Genomic DNA, 20704 nt, shown 5'->3' on the forward strand with positions numbered 1-20704 from the left:
ATCATAATGGTTCCTTCTGGCCCTAAAATGCATCGGTGAATCCTGGCGCCACTGACTTCAATGGGGCCAGGATTTCATGCTATGAATCTAGGAAACTCCTTTAAGACATCATACATAGGTGTCACAAGAGGGAAACGACCGAAGACAATGGAGTTGCATAGGTGTAACCAACAGCAGAATTTGGCCTCCAGTACTTTTATTTACTGGTGACAGTTGGGAAATAACCTAAACTTTGTCTAAGCACTTAGGCTGAGTGGGCAGGGCTGATAATTAAAATCCTCCCACAACCACAACCCACCAGTTTATAGATGGGAAAACTGGATTCAGAAAATTGTGATGGTCACAGTCACACACCATCAGAACCAGGATTAGAACTCAAACTGATTTAATTTGCTTCTATTTGTGTCCAAAAATAGCTTCCAATAGCTGAAATTTGAAACCACATTAGAGTATGAGGCTATTCAGATGACTACTTAGATTGTAAGTTATTTGGGGCAGGGACTTTCTGTTTTGCTTTGTGTTTGTACAGCACCTAGTACAATAGGGTCCTGGTCCATGACTGAGGCTCCTAGGCACTAACACAATACAAATAAATTCCCAAATGACAGTACCCTTTATAGTTTCTTCCCTTACTATACATTCTTCACAGAAGCAGAGATTATAAAATGTAACCCTCACCAGTTTTCCCTAACACACAGGAATATGAAAACTGATCCTATATTTATTAACACAATCCCTTCCCTTTTCATCATTCAGTGCTTGAATATTCCAATCGATCTGTGGCAACTGAAAATTAAAATCCTTGGTTATTACTGAAGTTGCTAATGACACATCCTCCAGCATCTCTGAAAATGCTTCATTACCCTTATCTGGAGGTAAATATTTTCTATAAAGACACTTCAATGCCTTAGGTACTTCAATCTAAACTGATTGAACACTTCTGTCATTTTAAAATCTTCGCTATCTGCCGCTTGACGTTTATCACTTCACTGCAAAGTTTCCCGAACCTCAGCAACAGTTGGCTTGGATTCGATTTGCATCATATAAAATAAAACAAAACAAACCACCCCTTCCTATCCAGTCCAAATGCTTCAGAAAGTCAAAGCTTGCTGAATTCTGAGACATCAGACACCAACTGTACCATCCACAAGAAAAGAGAAAAGATTCTATTAAAAGTGATACTTTTCTTATGGGAAATTGTCAATTACAATGTATGCTTTTTCGTAGTTTCTGCTTTGAAACGGCGGTACAGTAGGCCAATGCACACTAGGAAATTTTAGTGCATGAAGCAAGGTCCACACGGACATGTGCATTGCATGCTAGTGCACTGTAGATTTACATTCCAGCTTGCCACACACTAACTGCACGTCTAGATAAGCCCTTAGCTCAAAAGAAAGTCCAATCACACTGAATATTTGTGTAAAAAGCTGCCCTCTCCCAATTGGAAAGCCACATATAGGATGAAATTCACCCCTCTGTAAAGAGCTCCACATAAGACATATGCACCACTTAAGTCCTCAAAAAAACGTCTTACACGATGGTGCATGGGCCTCTGCTTGGCCTTCTGCTCCCAGTGAACAGGGTGCATGTTAGGCTTTCAAATGCCACTTAGACGCCACTTAAGCCTACAGAGCATCTTGTCAGGACCCATAATGTGGGGGGTGTTACTTAGTGGTCAGAGCCTAGAATAGAGAGTCAGGGTTAGAAGCCACACCAGGGATCACAGCTGGAGTCACAGTTAGAAATCATGCCCAGGGTAAAGCTAGGGGTCAGTAAATGGAGTCAGGGCCAGGAAGCAGAAACCAGGAACAAGGGGTTTTAACAGGAATAAGGAGCAGGAACCAGGGGACGAGGCAGAAACTTGGTCTCCGGGGTCTGGCCAGCACCAAGCCTAGCAAATAGTTGCTCAGACAAAAGGTGTGGCAGGAACAAGAAGCTTTACACTAGGAGGTATCCAATTAGCTGTCTGCTGCTAGTCAGCTGATCCCGCTGTGCCAGTGAGTGCATCCTCTGTTTGCGGGGCGTCAGCTGCAGTTTCTTTGTCTAGCCTTGCAGGGCGGTGGCGGGGCGCAGAGGGTAAGGCTCTCACTGGGCCAGCTTTGGGGACTTGCGACACAGGACACTGCTACCAAATCAGGCCCAGTCTTGAAAGTGAGGTTGACTACACTCTCTGGTGGTGGGAGCATCCCAAAGTGGTGGCCAAAGCAGTCTCTAGGTTGCAAGGTTTTGTCACAACGCTCTTTTCCCAAGCACAGAAAAAGTACTCGGACCTTCCCAAACGCATTATGATAGGGAAGGGGATGGTGGGCATGGAAAATGCTTCTCTTGACAAAAATGAGTGCATTTTCATGCTGTGTAAAGCTCAGTCTGTGAATTTCTCTTGCTTTCTGGGTCATCTCCGGTTTAAACGAAGCATCTCCTACTCAGTATTAAATATTTAGTACTGTCATCTCCATTTTCTAAATCCTCAGCCAAAAAAAAAGCATTACCATGGAACATGTTTATAGTGGTTTTGGACTTTCACTTCCATTCACTGCATTTCAGCTCCACTTATAGGCACCGACTGAGCAGTCCACACCTATTCAACAATGACCTTTAGCACATGTTTAATTTTGGGCTGGTTGGAATCCCATTGACTACAATGGGATTTAAGCATAATGTTTAAAATTAAGGTGGAGATGACAGCGTAGTCTCAAAAAGATTACAGATTACTCTGCATGGACTCGTGTATGGCATCATGGAATAAAACAGATGGGGGTTTGCTTTTATAGTCAGAGTCAATGAACACTAGCTGGCCAGTTTCACGCAGGTCAAAGTAAGTCTTGAGGAGAAACTTAAACGTGGAGAGGGTAGAAGCCTAAGGATCAATTTAGGAAAAGTGTTCCTTATGCAGAGGGTGGCATGGAAGAAGCATGAAAACATTTGTGGGAGAAGCCGACAGGGTAACAAGGCTAGAAGCATTGAGGGGTCAAGGGATGCAGTGATAAAACACAAGGTCAGCTAAGTGGGAGAACTGAGCTTTGGAAGGCTCTGAAAGACAGCACAAGAAGCTTGAACTGGATGTTATGGAGAAGGGGGAGCCAGTGGAAGGATTCAAAGGGGAAGGCAGATCTTAGGAGTAGAGTTTTGAATAGACAGAAGACAAGCGATATGGGTGTCAAGGAGCCAGACAGGAGGAGGTTGAAGTAGTCAAATCAGTAGATGATGAGGGATCAAAACAGACAGACAGAAAAGTTGCTATCTTGGAGATGGCGTGGGGGAAGAAGTGGTAGGACTTGCATACAGCCTGGATGTTAAAAGGTGAGAGTGAGGGAGGATCAAAGGTTACAGGCTTAGGTAACAGGGAAAGAGGTGGCATTTCATCCAGCAACAGAGAATGTCCATGTAACATGGAACTTCTTCTGCAGAGGCTAGTGACTGGAGGAGAGTAGGAATTGCATAAATCAGACAAAATTGCCACTATATCAGGCATTGAACAGGATAGACTAAATTTTACCTTCATTTCACGCATGGAATTCCCACTAATATCAAAAGGATACAGTCCTGATCTGGGTTACAGCAAGTTTACACCATATAATTCTATTTTCCATTGAGCCACTGTTGATACATACCTGTGTGAGATCAGGACCCAGGTCAAAGACAATAAAGAAGTTGTTCCTGAAGATGTTGCTCCTGAGGGCTCAGAAAAGCTGCAAAGAGATATAGATGTGACAGGTTTGGTCACAGAGACCCCCTTGACCTGACATGCTGAAATTACCTCTGAACCTGTTTCCCCTGCCAGCTTGGGACTCCAGAACCCTGTCTTGTTGAGCCAGACATGTCCCCCTGCTGCAGCACAGACCCAGGGTCTGGGCCACACCCTCAAAGCTGCAGACTAAACTGAAAACAGCTCAGCAGGTTTACCTGTCTCCAGCACCCAGACACCCAGGTCCCAATGGGATCCAAACCCCAACTAAATCCGGTTTACTCTGTATAAAACTTGTACAGGGTAAACTCATAAATTGTCTGTCCTCTATAACACTGATAGAGAGATATACACAGCTATTTGCGCCCCCAGGTATTAATCACTTACTCTGGGTTAATTAATAAACAAAAGTGATTTTATTAAGTATAAAAAGTAGGATTTAAGTGGTTTCAAGTAATAACAGACAGAACAAAGTAAGTCACCAAGCAAAATACAGCAAAAACACGCACGTCTAAGCCTAATACATTAAGAAACTGATTACAGGTAACATCTCACCCTCAGACATGTTCCAATAAACTTCTACCCTTAGAACCAATAAACTTCTACCCTTAGAACCAACTTCCCACCCCTCGTATACCCACGAGAGCATGGCTGACAACAGTCTAGGAGATTTGAGGAAAATGTAGTTCTCAGAAAGTCTGGAAGGTTCCATAAGATTCTACAAAGCTTCAGAGCATTCTAGGAGTGAAAAATGAATCCACATATGGAATACCTGAAACATTTCATTTCAAACATTCTATTTTCCCTTTTGTTGCTAACAACAAAAACAGCACCCCAAGCCTGGCATCCCGGCAAGCCTGGCATCCCAAGCAGCCGCCTCGGTTGCCTGCCCCTAAATCAGACCCTGCAGAAGTGGTGCTACATTCAGACCTTTGCACCAAAAAGGAGATGGCCTTGGTCTGCTCTTTTTACAAAGTAGCAGAAGGAGCAGATGTGTATAATCCATATTTATTGAAGAATAGTCTGAACTGTTGATGCCAACTTACAGCAGCGTGTAAACAGCCCTGAAGAAGTAACTTCTGGTGAAGCTCTTAAGAGGGTAGTTGTTTAGAAAGCAACCAGAATCCCTATTAACAGTCTGGTCAGTCGGCTCGCTCTACATCTGCTCAGACTTCTGGACACATCTAGTTCAGGTGTTAAGGTTCTGAGTGTGCCTGAATATAATTATTAACGTAGTCACTCCCATATTAAGATCACCTCATTAGCATAGTCACTCAGATTTGTTCCCTGTTCTTACAGATCTCAGTTAATGTCTCCTGGCCAGAAAAAAAATCTTCACGAGGACATTTAGAGAAGTAAAATAAAGCTCTCATGAAAGTGCAGACCCACCGAGAATATGACACTGTCTCATTCTCGTACTTCATGCACCGATGGGTTCACACTATCTGGAATGATCCTAGTCTGGGCTGAATAAGGGAAAAGGCAAGTTCACCTATAGCATGGAATACCGATAGACAGTATCTGTGGGATGTTGGGAAATGTTATGGTAATGGAGGAAGGTGTTCAAGGGTTTGAAAAGAAAGATAGCAGCATATTTTGGGGCCATTTTGTGACACTGCAAAGCAATTTTTTACTGAGCCAAATTCTGCTGTCACTTAAATGAGGGTAGAATTTAGCATGCTCTGACTCTTCCTCTAATTTTCAAGGTCTCAGTGAGAGAGACCAAACACCCTGTTTTCTTGATGCATGCAGTTTTGCAAGTCGGTTAAACAAGATGTGGGCCTGGATCCAACAGAGCACTTCAGCAAGTGGGCTTAAAGTTAAATAAATGCTTAAGTGCTTTGCTCAATTCTTGGGGCACATTGGGCAAAGAGGTGGTTCTTGCAACTGTTTCTGAAAGAGGCCAGGCTCATGCTTAATGGCATTTCCAGTAGCACAGACTGGCTACCAAGAAAGCTCATCTAATGACTTAAGTAAGGGATTCTAATGACTTAAGTAAGGGATCCTACAATGGAAGAATAACTTTCAAATCAGTTTTATGCCCTTTTACTCTTAGTTTTTGGGACATAAACCCACAACGGCCTAATTATTTAAACAGGTTTTACAGAGCCTCATTGAGATGTTTTATTATAAGGGTAGCCTTGCCTCAAAATGATGGGCCTGATTCTCCTCTCACTTCAATTAGAATCAGGATCAAATCCATTGAAGTCAATGGAGTTACACCGGTGTAAAACTGGCATGAGGAAAATCTGGCCAATGCAGTTCTGCTGCCAGTGAATCTTGATGACAAAAGCTTTTTCCATATGTAAGGTCTTAGAACATAACATGAGAATGGCCATATCGGGTTAGACCAAAGGTCCATCTAGCCCAGAATCTTGTCTTCCGACAGTGGACAGTGCCAGGTGCCCCAGAGGGAATGAACAGAACACGTAATCAGCAAGTGATTTATCCCCTGTCGCCCATTCTCAACTTCTGGCAAACAGAGGCTAGGGATAATACTTTAACTATGTGAATGAAATGTACCTCAAATCTTTTGAAATTCCGTTCTCCATTATTTTTGTTTTCCTTCATGACCCATTCTAAGAGAAGTGTCAGGAATTTGGGTCTTGGGTCAAATATAGATGAAAGCTCGTAACTATTCATTTTGGGACATACAGTGTCATGCATTTGCACTTGGTAGTTTAAGATCACAGAGCTTTAAACCATATTAACAATGAGATTTAAATAGTCTCATAGACTTTAAGGCCAGAAGGGACCATCATGATCATCCAGTCTGACCTCCTGCACATTGCAGGCCACAGAACCTCACCCACCCACTCCTGTAATAGAACCTTAACTTCTGGCTGAGTTACTGAAGTCCTCAAATCATGATTTAAAGACTTCAAGCTACAGAGACTCCACCATTTACACTAGTTTAACCTGCAAGTGACCCATGCCACAGGCTGCAGAGGAAGGCGAAAACTCCCCAGGTCTCTGCCAATCTGACCCAGAGGAAAATTTCTTCCCAACCCCAAATATGCTGATATTTAGATCCTCAGCATGTGGACAAGGCCCACCACCTCCCTGTCTAGTGTTCCAGTCACTTCTTTCAATTTTTTTGCTATTGTTCACCTACTGACATGTAACACTAATCAGCCTTCATCAGATCCTTTGCTGACCCTAAACTAGATTTAAAAAAAACAACAGCTCTTTACGAGCAATACAGCACTTACATTTTAATTAAGCACATGTAAATGAAAATCTAGAAGATAAAAATAAATCAAGTCTCCTTATCTGTAGATTTCTATATGCAGACTATCCAAAGGATCAAGGGATAATTAAAGGGTCGGTCCTTTTTGAGTCTCTGGGAGAAATAAATCTCTTCATTCCCTGCTCTGGGAAATAACACAAATTTAGCAAGCTCTATTTTAAGCGTACATCTTAGAGACACCAGGCAAACCAATCCTATTGGCATGGATTTTCACTGGTGTAAGTGATTAAACTTTAACCTGGAATTTAGTAAACCATTTATTTGATATATGAAAAATCACAGAATCCAGCTCGCTCTCCCTGAGTTGGGCTGGCTCTGGAAGGTGAACAGGTGTGAAAAGGTGTAAAAAATGTACTTTAGTCACTAAAGTGAGGAGATGTGCCTCTGAACACACACGGGGAGCAGCAGGTCTGTTTGGTAACAAGATGCTATTTTTACATAGTCACTTGTCAGAACAGAATCATGCTTTAAAAATCTAGAAAAACTGAAGTATTACAAAATTATGAAATCAATTAGAGATATTAACTCACATCCAATACCATGCCTAGGTCATAAGAAAATTGTCCTCAGAGCAATGAGTTTATTAACTGACAGAAAACTCTGTGCCATGATTTGTAATTTCAAACGTATTACACATTGTAGAACGTTTGGAATGATGTGAAGATTTCGGTATTTTCGATCAGCAGTTCTTCAATGGTTGAATCACAGGTTTTAAAGGGTAAAGAGACAGTGCAAAATATCCCCATCTGTGAATTAAGAGTTGCATGCATTCCTGACTGTATGAGAGGATGGACAGTTATAAGAATCTGAAATAAAACAGGCAGCCTACTACAAAAGCCACTCGATTTACCTTTCCGAAGGAAGCTCAGTTAGAAAATTTACCTTTCAATCATGTTTAGCAAAGCAAGAATGGGATTCTATTATACCAAGATTTAAGGCCCAAACCCAGGCAGTGATAATTAGCCAAAAGGTTAATCCCTGGATGAGGTCATTCAAAGATAGGGTAGTAGGACTACTGGCTTTTATCAGAAGTTGAAACTGTATACCGACTAGACAGTGCATGGGAGATTAAACAAGTATAATCAAACGAGTCAAAGAAGTTACATAGGCAGCTGAGATACTGCAGTATAGAGAGGTCAGTTTGCTGAGATAATACAGATTTCCTTTTAAATAAAAAACCCCTCAAAGATTTGGGATTAGATTTTGCTTCTTATCACAAATATATCTCGTGATTCTCTGTCCATTGATCACTACTGATTCTGTGTGACTACCCTGATGTTATTGTCAAATTTAAAAGTGAACAAAGAATTCTTTTTCTAATATTTTGCAGTATAAAATTTTTATTTTTTCTTTTTAAAAAGAGATTTTGAAACAACATATAGAACTGCATTGGGGCAAATAATGAATACTCATGAGGCAGGAATACAAACGGGTCAAAACACATAGGTATATGCATTGGGCCAAACAGTTAATATATGCAGAATTGTGTTGTTTTTATTAGTGCACAGAGTGGCATTAATTTCACATTTAACATAAATCAGAGTGGGGAAAAAAGTGTTCCCTCTTTCAGATCACCAGAAAACAAATCAATAGTTATTTATACGGCTTTCTGCCAGCTGATCCCTTAAACCAACAAATACTCAAGGTAGGACATTATAGTACTACATATAGAGAGCACCATATTCTGTTTGAGGAAGCTGCATGCTTTACAGTTGCTGTAAAACTTGCAATTTTGGTTTTTTAATTACCTTATAGACTGTTAGGTTTTATAAATCCCCAAAAGCAAACATCCCAGTTAAGACTTTACGTACCTCTAACCATTAAGAATCATAAATGCAACAAATATGAAGTGCTTCATGTCAAGAAGAAATAAAAACAAAATGTTTACACCCTTTATAATAGAAACTGGTTGCTGGATTATTACAGAGAACAGTCTGGGTTGGTATAACACTAATAGTAAATATCAAAACACTCTAACCTGTTTTGTCTTTCATGTGTGGCTCTCTAAGCTTTTCAAAAACCTTGACTAATTACGCTTTGAAGAACACTTGTGAAGTATTGTAATTCATTTTACAGATGGGCAAACTGAGGCACAAAGTAGTTAAGTGGCTTGACCAAAATCAAACACTGATTTAGTGGCAGAGGGAGAAAAAGAACCTGTGAGTCCTAAATCCCACACCTCTGCTAACCAGCAGACTATACTCCTTCCCCCACGGGGCAAAATAGGTGGCATGGCAAAAGGGAGAAAGTCAAATCCAATTTTTATTAAGAGACTCCACTGCAAACTCTTTAAAAAGAGCTTGTCTTTTTAATGGAGTTTGTTTAGTCAGTATCTCTCCACTGATTGAAAAGAAAAGCTATCTTTCCCTAATCACATTGTAATTTTTCATGTAGCAAACACATATTCCTGTAGAGCAGTAACCAACGGTGCTTTCCCTTTGTTTATACCCTTCTGCTTGCTGTTAGGGTAAGTGGAGCCTGGCTGAGTACATTTCATTATCCAAAGCCTTGTTCTGATTGACTGATGGTGCATGGCTGTAACATTACCAGGAAAACTCTAACACCCAATGGTGTATAATGGGGACGTCATCACAAAAAATACAAATCGCCATCCCTAGGTCCATTATTTTATATCATTTGAAAGGAAATAGGATGGAGACCTTTCTTGTATGTTTCTCATAATATCATTTTAACCCATTTTCCAGCATTTTCTGTTTTATTAAACTACTATGCCCCTGACATTCAAGAAATTGAACCAGGAACCTTAATGCAGGGACAATAACTCTATTTATACAGTGCCGAGCACAAATGGGCCCTGACGTTGCTAAGGCCTCTAGATGCTATTGCAATATATATTCCTGGGGGTATTCTGCTACAAAAAAATAAAAATTCTGCACCCAAACATTTAAAATTCTGCAAATTTTATTTGTCAAAATAACACTACATAATAATGGCAGTTTCATTTCTTTTGATAATTTATTTGAAAATACCTTTCAGCAAGTATGTCTGTAACAATACAGACACACACTAAAATTCCCCCAGGAATAGAGAGTTAAAGAAACCCCCATGACAACCCAGTTCCTGTTTCCTCTGCCCCCCCCCATCTTCTCCCCCCACCCTAATTCCAGCCAGGGGGGCCAGACACCCACAACCCCTCCCTGCGAGAGCCGAGCTGCAGGTACCCCCTCGGCCCAGATACCTGCGGCCCCTCACGCCCCAGAGCCCAGCTGCGGGGCTCCCGCTTGCCCAGATACCCGCATCCCCACCCCGCCAGAACTCAGCTATGCCCCCCCCCCAGCCCAGACCCTCTCCTCCCTGAGCCCAGGGATCCAGAGAGAGAAACAGCCTGATGCTCGGTCCCACGCTTGCACAGAGTTTCCTGTGCGCTGCTCTCTCCTTCCCGCAGGGCATGCGGGGAACTGCAGCTGACAGGAAGCCTCTAGCTCCCTCCCCTTCTCCCGGGAGGTGTCTTCTGTGTGTGAGCTGGGCTCTGCCAGATTCAGTGGCCCCTAGTAGCAGCCAGGAACACTGCAGCCCATTTCTGTGGGGGAAAGGAAATTCTGCATGCACATTAATTTCTGCAAAATTCTGCATTGTGCAGTGGCGCAGAATTCCCCTGGGAGTAAATATAGCTGTTATATAAGAACAACAATGGGGCTTAAAACAAGTTGAAAAGGGCCAGAAAAGGCAGCTGCAGAGATAAGTTGCAAATATGCTTGAAAAAGGATCCCACAAAAATGTCCCCTTATTAGCCTGTGCTGTATTGGGGCAGAGATGTGGGCCTGAGGAATCGATTTCTTTTCCCATTTAAACACAAAGGGTGATAGCCTGACTCCACTGATGTCAGTGAAGCCCGAGTTTCACCCAAACACTGTCTCAAAAGCAGAACTGAGAAGTGAGGCAACACCACCTGGAAAACAACCCAAAACAACTGCCTATTCAGGGCACTTTGCTGGAAATGGCTACCACCACCAAACAGCACCATCGCATACGTGAAGAACAAGAGCACATGTTGCAAGGGAAATCCAGGCAACATGGTCCAGTGGGACATCTTTTTTTAAAAACACCAACTACCTGACATTCGATGCATTCATAGGCAAAACACTGGCTCTTCAGAATCAGTGTGAAGCCCCCTTTGGCAGGGAAAATCTAGTCATGTCCAGAAATGGGGTGATTCCACTGGAAGTGGGGAGATCACCCAATCTTCCCTTCCTTCTGATGGTGGAGTATTAGAAAGAGGCTCTTGCAAGTCTTCCCTCCCTACCTCCTCACCCCAGAGCTCTCTCCAGCACATCATGAGAGGGCTGGACTTCTAGGAATAGAGGTAGAAAAGGGAAAAAAGCACTTTAAAACTACCACTCATCTTTCACACAAGCCTTTCCTTGCTGCCTCCCCCTTCTCATCCGCCCCCTAAATTTGCCCTTTTCAATCAAGAAACTCAATTCAGAGCCTTAATACAGCTCCTAGTTCAGCTTCCCACATAAGACTACACTTAAGAGCCCAACAGATTGTCTAGTGGGGGGCCTGGGCTGGAAAGCACCAGTTTGTCTTTTGAAGTAAAGTGCTAGCAAGCAGGACTTCAAACAGAAATGGCTCTTCCCCACGCATCTCGGCTGCAGCACTGAGGGGAATTGACAGGAGAGCTCTATAGGGTCTCCTTACTGGAGGATGAACTGCAGGTTACATCTAGTCTCATTCCAAGTTTAGTTTCTTGTTTGAAAAGGGCAGGTTTAGGTGGATGAGTGTGGGGAGAAAGGAACAGACAGGAATGGAGGGAGAGGACTTGGTTTGCGTGTCCCAGTTTTTCGTTGCCTTTTCCCTCCTTCTCCAACTTTATTCCACAAGCCCAGCTGCCCTTTCTAGCCATGATGGTGCAAGACAAACAGGCAAGGCTGGAGTCAAAGGGTGGGACGGTGCAGGGCTCTTTATGGGGAGACGTTTCTATCAACCCCTTAAGGAACCTCATGTAATTTATGGGCTGAGGTTCACAAGTGCGGCAAACCCCAAATCCATGCCTGCCTTGAATGGGTTCAGTGCAAATGTTTTGCACAGCTCTACCATGAACTGATCAACTAAATCTGGGTGCCAGTTATGGATTCCCACAAACAAAGCACAGATGTATTTCTATAGCAAGATCCATTTTATTTCAGATTAAAGAAAACAACAATGATAAAAGAAAGAAAGAACAAATATGAAATCAGCTGGAGAGAGACAGAGACTTACTCTGTAACACTGTATATCTGAAATTAAATACAAAATGGCAGCTGCTTTATAGCAGACTTTGCAGTAGGCACTGACAAGGACAGGGTAGAAAGGAGACACTCCTCTATGTTTAAAGGAGCAGTAAACAGAAAACAGAATGACACCACTTTTCATTTGCATAACTCCATAAATCAAAGTATCCAGCTGGAACACCAATGATGACAAAATTAAAATTTTACTTGCAGGCCCACTGAGCTCTCTATTGGGCATACAATAGTTTATTACTAAATGCCACCTGTCAAAAATTTTACACACAATTGCCCCTTTTCCACAGGCCAGATGAATACATCTTTTTGAAAATGTAACCCTAAAATGAAGAGCCTGTGGGTTACAGAAAAGATTTTTTTTAAAAGCACATTGGAGACATGGGTTTTGTACTGTACCTTCAACTTCCTTCCTATCGCTCCAGAAGTTTCTGTACAATAGCTGAGATATATGCATCTTAAGTTTGAACACACTGTCAGATCATACCTTGTTCCAGAAGGGTGAAATTCACCCCAAAACTGCATTGGCTTGTAAGGCCCCAATTCAGGAAACAAAATACTTGAGCACATGCTTAACTTTAAGCAAGTGACTTGCCCCAATGAATTCAATGGGCCTATTCACATGCTTAAAATGAAGCATGGGTTTAAGTAATTTGCTGAGTCAGAAAGGAGGAGCTAAAGTAAGATGGAGGGGTCCATGCAGCCTTTTTGGGAGGTATTTCATCTTAAATTGGCACAGAGGGACAGCTAATATTTAAAATGGTTTTGATAAATCACTCATTTTCACTGCAGACAGCCCGGACACACAGCTCTAATTTTAACCCATGGAGCCTCAGAAACAGCATTTACTGTTCTTAACAAAACAAGATTCATTTACAGCAAGTCATACCAGCCAATATCTTTTTTACACTCAGTTATTTTATTTTAAATCATTCTGATTTCACTGCAAATGGGCTGGGGAAGGAATTTCCTGAGGCAACAGAAGCTCACTGGAAGCAGGCAAGCACAGCTGGCTGAACCTGCCACCCATTGCTTGCACACCACCCTTAGGAGTGGTATACAGGGTCCCTCTGTGCTTATCCCTCATCCCTTTTTGTTATTCCTGTGCTCCTGCAACACTGCTGATGCAAATTCTCCCAATATTGAGAAACATCTGATAATTGCATTGCAACATATAGTGGAAAACTAAGAATCATGTTATCAGGATTTTATTAGTGTTCTGCCACTGACATCCAATTGATTGCTTTGGCCAGGAACACACAAGTATCAAGTTGACATCAAATACACCTGTAGTCTGTCCTAGAGCTATAGATTTGAGAATACCAGAAACATTTAACTGCCATCAACAAGCTTAATTTATAGGATATCAGAGTGGGGGAAAATAGTTAGCAGAGGAAACCAACCTTCTTTTATGGTAAAATTACTTTATTTTCTTAATTCAAAGAGGCACCATCAATTTGAAAGTCACATTTCAGCCTGAACATTGTCTACCTTCTATAATTCCAAGCAACACATAAAATGGCTCTAACTGAAAAGGTAGCAAAAATCAGCATTTTAACATGCCTCCCCCCATTTGTTCACTTGACAGCACTCCATGCATTGTCAAAATCACTGTTCTCTTGAATGGCCAGTTATTTAGAATCTAATCCTGCAACTTTCTCTACACACATGCAGAGACTAACCTGAACAGATACATTAGCAGGATCAGGACCCGAGTCGGTTTCTCCCTTGCATCCACAAGGAAACAGAAAAACTTTTATAAAGGACATTTCTTTTAATTGAACAACAACTGGTTATTTAACAGAAGCTTAAAATTAGTTATTTAAAAGAACACAGATTTTTTTTAAAAAAATTCTATTTATAAGAACATGTTGGCAGTGTCCCTTTAAAAAATAAATTTCCGATGAAGCACTCACTGATGTTAAAGGGAAGTACTTGCTCCTCTCTCAATGTACCCCTACCTAAATCTAGTCTAAATTTATATTTTTATACTGTATCATCATGGTACCCTATAAGCATGTGCGTGGGGAAAGAAGGGGGGAAACAAAACATTCTCTCCTCTTTCTCTCCCAGCCCCCCTCCAAACACTACAGGCATAGTACCAATAGAATTGCTGTGGATTCACATCAGGATAAATGAGAGCCTACCCCTTAAAAGGGTATGGGCCTAATGCTCATGCCAGGTGTGTGACTCCTCTGAAGTTAGTAGAGTCACATCAGTGCAAATGAGAAGACTTAATACTTTTATCTGGACATGCGGAAAGCTGAGCGTGTAAAACCCTGCAGACGGAGAGGAGAAGCTAGCTTCTCGCATAGCCTTTAACTTCTAACAGAGCCTTGTGGTCCGTAATATTTAAAATGTTTCTACTAAGACATCAACGAATGTCAGTTTTTAATGGTCTTTTGAAGTCAGCCACTAGCAAATGGTGCTGAGGTACTGCCAGAATATCGACACCCTTTGGCTTTTCAAAGCCAGTCAGATTTAAGGATTCCTTCTAGACTTTTATCCTAGGAAATATATATCTAAAGCATCAGGAGGTTACTAGCACTGTATGGAAACAGGAGCTGTATCCCCAAAGGAACATTAGACAGATAGAAAGTGAGATCACCAGTTAGCTGTATACATGAGAACTGCCAACTAACATCTCACTTACTGTTGGCACAATATTCAAAGTATGAAGAAAAATACAAGAGGATGAAGTGTTATAAGGCTGAAGCGCATTCTGAGGGGAGTAGAGATGAAAGGTGGAGAACGCTTATAATGCTCCAAGACAAGCCAGGGTAGCTGGGTTTGGGAGCAGATCACAGGGGGAAGCTGGAAAACCAAGGGAACCTTTTTACTTCCTGAAAGGCAGGCTGGAGCTGGGGAGCAGAGGGGGCGGTGAAGAGGGGGGAAAGCTGGGAAGAGGCTGTATTTGCAGCACTGGTCTGAAGGAGCAGAACACAGGGGATACGGGAGAGCAAGGGGGACTCCTGTAATGCTGCAGAGCAGAGAAAATATGGGAGAGCAGGGAGCTCACTCAAGGCTGCAGAGTTCTGCTTTAAGTTGGGGTTGGGGTGCTGGGGCGGGCAGGCAGAGGGGACAGCAAGGATACTCAGTCTAGCCCAGGGAAGCGGGGAGAGTGGAGCAGAGCGGGGGGGGGGGGGGGGGGCGTCGCTGAAGCAGGAGGGGACACCGCACAGCCGGTCTCAGCAGCCCTTGCCGTGAGCTGCTCATCACACTTGCCTTCCTTCAGGTTTATTCACCCCTTTCAATCTTTCCTTTCCGCCCTCCCCCCCGATGAACTGGTAAGAAACTTCAGTCGCTGCTGGGTAAGATGGCCGCACAGCACCCTCTACTTTCCTCCTGCCACCTTTGGGTTAACCCGGCTGCTGCCCCCCCCCCGCTACATGCCCCCCAACTTACCCCGGCGCGGACCTCCTGCAACCCCAACAACTACAGCACCGGGAGCGCTGGCCACACTCAGCGGGCGCAGGGCGCGGGCACCCCCCGGGCAGGGATGCGATGGTTCCGGGAGCCCCCTTCCCCTCCTCTCCGAGGCCACGTGTATGCAGCCTGGGCAGGAGCGTCTTAAAGAGGCAAAGCACCTTAGAGCTGGGACGCTCCTCTAATATTTCAGCACGGGCCCGATTCTCCATCACCCCCCCCCACACACACACCCCGCGCGCCTTGTCTGCTCAGTCACCCCCCTGCCCTCAGTCACCCCTCAGTCACCCGACTGCACAAGGGCGAACCAGGCCCAGCGCCTCCGGGCTAAAAGATGCACTCTCAGATCTACCCGGGGTAGGGGGACCAGGCAGCAAGTGTGAAAAATCCGACCCCCCCCCCCCCGGGGGATAGGTGCCCATATAAGGCAAAATCCCAAATACTGGGACTGTCCCTATAAAATCGAGACAGCTGGTCGCCCTCATGTGGGGTCAGATGAAGGAAGCAGAACAATGTTCAGGAGAGGAGGAAAGCCTTGAGATCTGGGACAAAGCCCTAATTCTCTTCTAACTAACCCCAGGGTAATTCTTCCAGTTCCTCCTGATTTACAGTAGTGTAAGCGAGAGAGGAATCAGGCCTAAGTGCCTCCAATTCCTGTTGGGAAAAGGGCTTGTGAAGATCCCATGTGGCATATTCTCAGTATACCAGCGAATGAGGGAAATATGGTACATCGGGTTTCATGGGCTTACTACTAAATACAATAAACCCTGTGTTTGGGACTTAAATACCCCACTCCCAATGTGCCAAATGTGTAGTTTAAGGTGTTGTGGGAGCCCTTTATTCCACCACCAAATGGAGGTGAAGGCTGGGATGATTTTCTGCTTCTGATAAAGGCATTCACCCTCTGTCTGGATACTGCTTGGTCTCCCCTGCTAGAGATAATTTATCCCTGGGTTTCATAGAAATACCACTAAACAGCAGAATGTTGGGCTTTTCACTGGACTATATGGAACCAGAGAACAGGTGCTTTGCAAACATTTCCTGGGGAAGAAGATCCCTAACACTCCCCCACACACGCTCACTTCAAGATGGACACTGCACATCTACTTACTCAGTACATATTGCAGGAACAAAGTATAGTTTTCCCTCAACAAAACACACTTAACATAAGATTGTTTGTCCAGTTATTCTGCTTGCCTTCTTAATGCCCATTATGAGAGAATCTTTTTATTTAGAGCAGGGGTGGGCAAACTATGGCCCGGGGGCCGCATCCAGCCCTTCAGAAGTTTTAATCTGGCCCTCAAGCTCCCGCTGGGGAGCAGGGTGAGGAGTTGGCCCTGCTCCGTGCGTGCTGTGTCTCCACATGGCTCCCAGAAGCAGGGGCATGTCCCCCCTCTGGCTCCTACAAGTAGGTGCAGCCAGGGGGCTCCACATGCTACCCGCAGCCAAGTGTGGCTCCTGCAGCTCCCATTGGCCAGGAACCATGGCCAGTGAGAGCTGTGGGGGTGGCACCTGTGGACAGGGCAAAGCGCAGAGCTGTCTGGCCACGCCTCTGCATAGGAGCCAGAGAGGGAACATGCTGCTGCTTCCAGGAGCTGCTTGAGGTAAGCACTGCCCGGAACCTGTACTCTTGAGCCAGCCCCCTGCACCCCCAACGCCTCATCCCCAGCCCCACCCCCGAGCCCGTACCTCCAGCCAGAGCTCTCACCGCCTCCCACACCCCAACCCCCAATTTCATGAGCATTCATGGCTCGCCATACAATTTCCATACCCAGATGTGGCCCTTGGGCCAAAAAGTTTGCCCACCCCTGGTTTAGAGGGTGAATGCCTTTGTTTTAAATAGGAAAACACATGAATACAATGCCCATTTCTTCTCCCCCCACAACACATGCTCCTGGTGGACATGGAGTTCATCACAGGCTAATAGGAACATAGAATTCCCATACTTGATTCACCTTGCCCAGTATCAGATGCTTCAGAGGAAGATACAAGAAACAATTATGGAATAACTTGCCCACAGGGGAAATTTCTGCCTCACCTACATCAGCTAGTGCATGGATTTGGCCTTGATGCATAATTTCTCTCTTAATTTTTTTAACCCTATCAAATGTGAATGTTCTAATAATCAATGGAGGATGGAGAATTTTTCCACAATTGAACAATCAAACTGCTTATAAATTAGATGCATCCGATTAAGTGAGCTGTAGCTCATGAAAGCTTATGCTCAAATAAATTTGTTAGTCTCTAAGGAGCCACAGGTACTCCTTTTCTTTTTGCAAATACAGACTAACATGGCTGCTACTCTGAAACCATAAATTAGATGGTTTGCTTTTGTTTTTTAAAAAGGTGTTTTTCATAGTTATCAACTTCGAACACGTTTCTGCAAGATACTAGCTAGTAAATGGAAACTAGAAGACACTTCAGATTAAGTTTACAGGATTCATTTAGCCAAACAGTAGGGCACAGGGCTGAATTTCTGAACTTTACAGTCAAATTTAGAATTATTATTAAATGTTGAACTAGGAATATTAGGTTGGCAGGTTGGGCTAGGATAACCTTCCTAAGGTTTCCTGGGGGCTCTGATGAGGCTTAAGAAATTTGTCAGGGTCCTGGTGAGACTTACTAGCTTTGTCAGACTTGATACTACATGCATGAGTGAGTACAGTACTACTACTCATCATGAGTGAGGGTGGCAGAATCCTAGCCTCAGGGGATGACAAAATGAGAAAGAACAAAAGTCAAGTCTCCATAGGAGATCACAGAGAGCATGTGTGCGGGGGGGGGGGGGGGGAGGGGCAGGGGGGGACTGAGTGCACTGAGCTCTGGGAACAAAATGGTTCCGAACTCTGCAGGGGTTCCCTTGTTCTGTGTCATTTTTATTATTTATTTGTACTATTGTAGCACTGCCCTGTGCCTGCATTCTGTGCAGGCATGTCTATTTGTGGGAACATAAAGGAAGCTTTAAGCTACCTTTTGACATCCATACTCTAGGGCTTTTCATGACCCCGCCCTCCCCACCCAATATAAAGTAGAGCAGCCTGATGACTGCTCAAAATTATGCTCTACTTCTTATGCCTCCTATGGGCTGGGGGAAGTAGAGAAGAGCCAGAGTGCAGATTGCTCCAGCCACTCTCCCTCCCTCCACTTCAAACATCTCTTCCTGGCCTTTGCTTGCCCCCAATGCACCCCTCTACATCAGGAGGAAGGCAGGTATAGGGCCACTCAAGCAGCTCTAAACGGGTTGGGGAGCTCCCTTACACAGGGGCTATTCCTTAGGGGTAATTTACAACCTCTTTATGCCACTGGAGCAGCGTAAAGGGGCTGCAGCACAAGACAGAATCAGGCCCAGGGAGGGTTGCTTAGAAATATAAGGTGCAATACACAGAAAATAAAAGACATCACAGTTGCATGCCATGCCCTCTCCTGCATCCTAGCCTGAGTCAGCTGAGGAGAGAACGCTCTGCTCTCAGAGAGGTTGCCTGCTCCATCCCCTCCCTGCAGGGCTGCCCAAGGTGGGGAGCAGGACAGGAATGACACTTGCATTTGCAGGCAGCCTCCTCACTCCTGGCTCAAGAAAGTGCATGGACAAAACTTCTGTAAGGGCACCCACAAGAGCTGAATGGGCTTTGAAGCCTGAGCAGGAGAAGGTAGCTCTGCTGTTTCACCCAGGTTCCCTGCGGGAGAGGAAATACAGCCTCCTTTTGCCTGCCACTTCAATCACCATAAGTGACCCACCAGGCTATTACACTTGCAGGGTAGCAGCAGCTGCGGTGGTTCTAAGCTGTGCCGAGTGGGCAGCAGGGAAGGAGCAAGCCCTAAACAGTGTCTCATCCGCTGCGCTGCACACACCCTGAGAGGTCATTGCAGGGGCAGCAGAACTAGGAGAAGAAATTCTCCAGCAAAAGAGACCCCTCTCCTCATAGTCTAGGGTGTGAGAGCAAAGGCAGCAAATGGGGAAGGGAGGCTGGGAATAACCAAAGTTATAGTCAGCACTTGGAGAGCCTGTTATCAAACCTGTTGCTTGTAGCCTTCAAGCCAGTGATTTACGTGGGGTGAGTGTTGGAGTGAAATCCCTCCTCTAAGCTATCTGTTCCTCGGCACCATATATTTATTGACTTTCCAATGCAAAAGAATGGCCTTTACCCTTGTCTGCGTATATCTCTGCAGCCCGGTTTTCCTCCCTCTATCATTCCCCCTCCAATTTAATATAATACATCATCACAATTTACCTCAGATTCTGGCATCAAGACCTTACGGTGGCTCTCCCTACCTCCTTTTCCCAGGGGGAGAAGAGTAAGTCATTCTCTCCAGTCCCTGAACTAGCCCTACACCACTCTAGACCTGCCAAGTCTCACTTCCTTTGGAAGAGGGAGGCTCCCTCCTTTGCCATGCATTTTAAAGGATTTGGGCCATACGCATCCGATGAAGTGAGCTGTAGCTCACGAAAGCTTATGCTCAAATAAATGTTAGTCTCTAAGGTGCCACAAGTACTCCTGTTCTTTTTGAGAACACAGACTAACATGGCTGCTACTCTGACTCCTGCCCACAGGTGCAGGTGATGTAATTTGCGGCCCAGGGAGGAATCACTCTGGGGATTCTACCCAGAGAGGGCAAGATTTCAGATCCAACTGGGGCTCCTGTGGAGTTCCATCAGCAAAAGCTGCTGATGAGGTGTCACATTCTGGCATGTAATCCAAGCCAGTGAGGGGTTGTGTTGTTGCCTGCTGTATAATCCTGGGAGCCTTAAATGCTATGCTGCTGTAGCTCACAGCCTGAACACAAACAGGCAGCAGACAAGTATGCACAGAGTGTCTGCGTGTTCAGCACTCTGATTCCAGGACCCTGCTTTTTCCACCCCAACCACACTCTGGTGTCTACCAGCCTTGGTTACTACTAGTCAAGTGACTCCAACATATTCCCAGTCCCATATTTTCCCCAAACCACATGCTCTGCAATGTCTAGCCCTTTCCTGGACCATTCAGAAGAATATGAAGGTTTTTTGCACCTTTAAAGAATCAGTACGCAGCATCTTGCCCCATTAACTGGAGTTAATCACTTCAATTCAAATACAGCCCTGGGTTGATTCTCTCATCAGTC

The 20704-nt window shown here is 44.3% G+C and overlaps 1 protein-coding gene across 10 annotated transcripts in view; it reads right to left on the bottom strand.

Moving 5' to 3' along the window:
- Positions 1-15717, bottom strand: part of TSPAN11 (tetraspanin 11) — a 219058-nt gene extending 203341 nt beyond the window's left edge. For 8 of the 10 annotated variants that reach the window (XM_084623710.1, XM_084623705.1, XM_084623702.1 and 5 more), the window contains exons 1-2: positions 15587-15717; positions 3612-3689 (exon numbers count right to left, since the gene is read on the bottom strand). The gene's annotated coding sequence lies outside the window, so the exon portion shown is untranslated. The remainder of the gene's footprint in view (positions 1-3611; positions 3690-15586) is intronic. The other 2 variants (XM_084623709.1, XM_084623703.1) reach the window with 1 other exon arrangement.
- Between the last annotated feature and the right edge of the window lie 4987 nt (positions 15718-20704).

The sequence above is a fragment of the Lepidochelys olivacea genome, assembly GCF_965140295.1.
Source record: "Lepidochelys olivacea isolate rLepOli2 genome assembly, chromosome: 1".
NCBI classification, from domain to species: domain Eukaryota; kingdom Metazoa; phylum Chordata; order Testudines; family Cheloniidae; genus Lepidochelys; species Lepidochelys olivacea.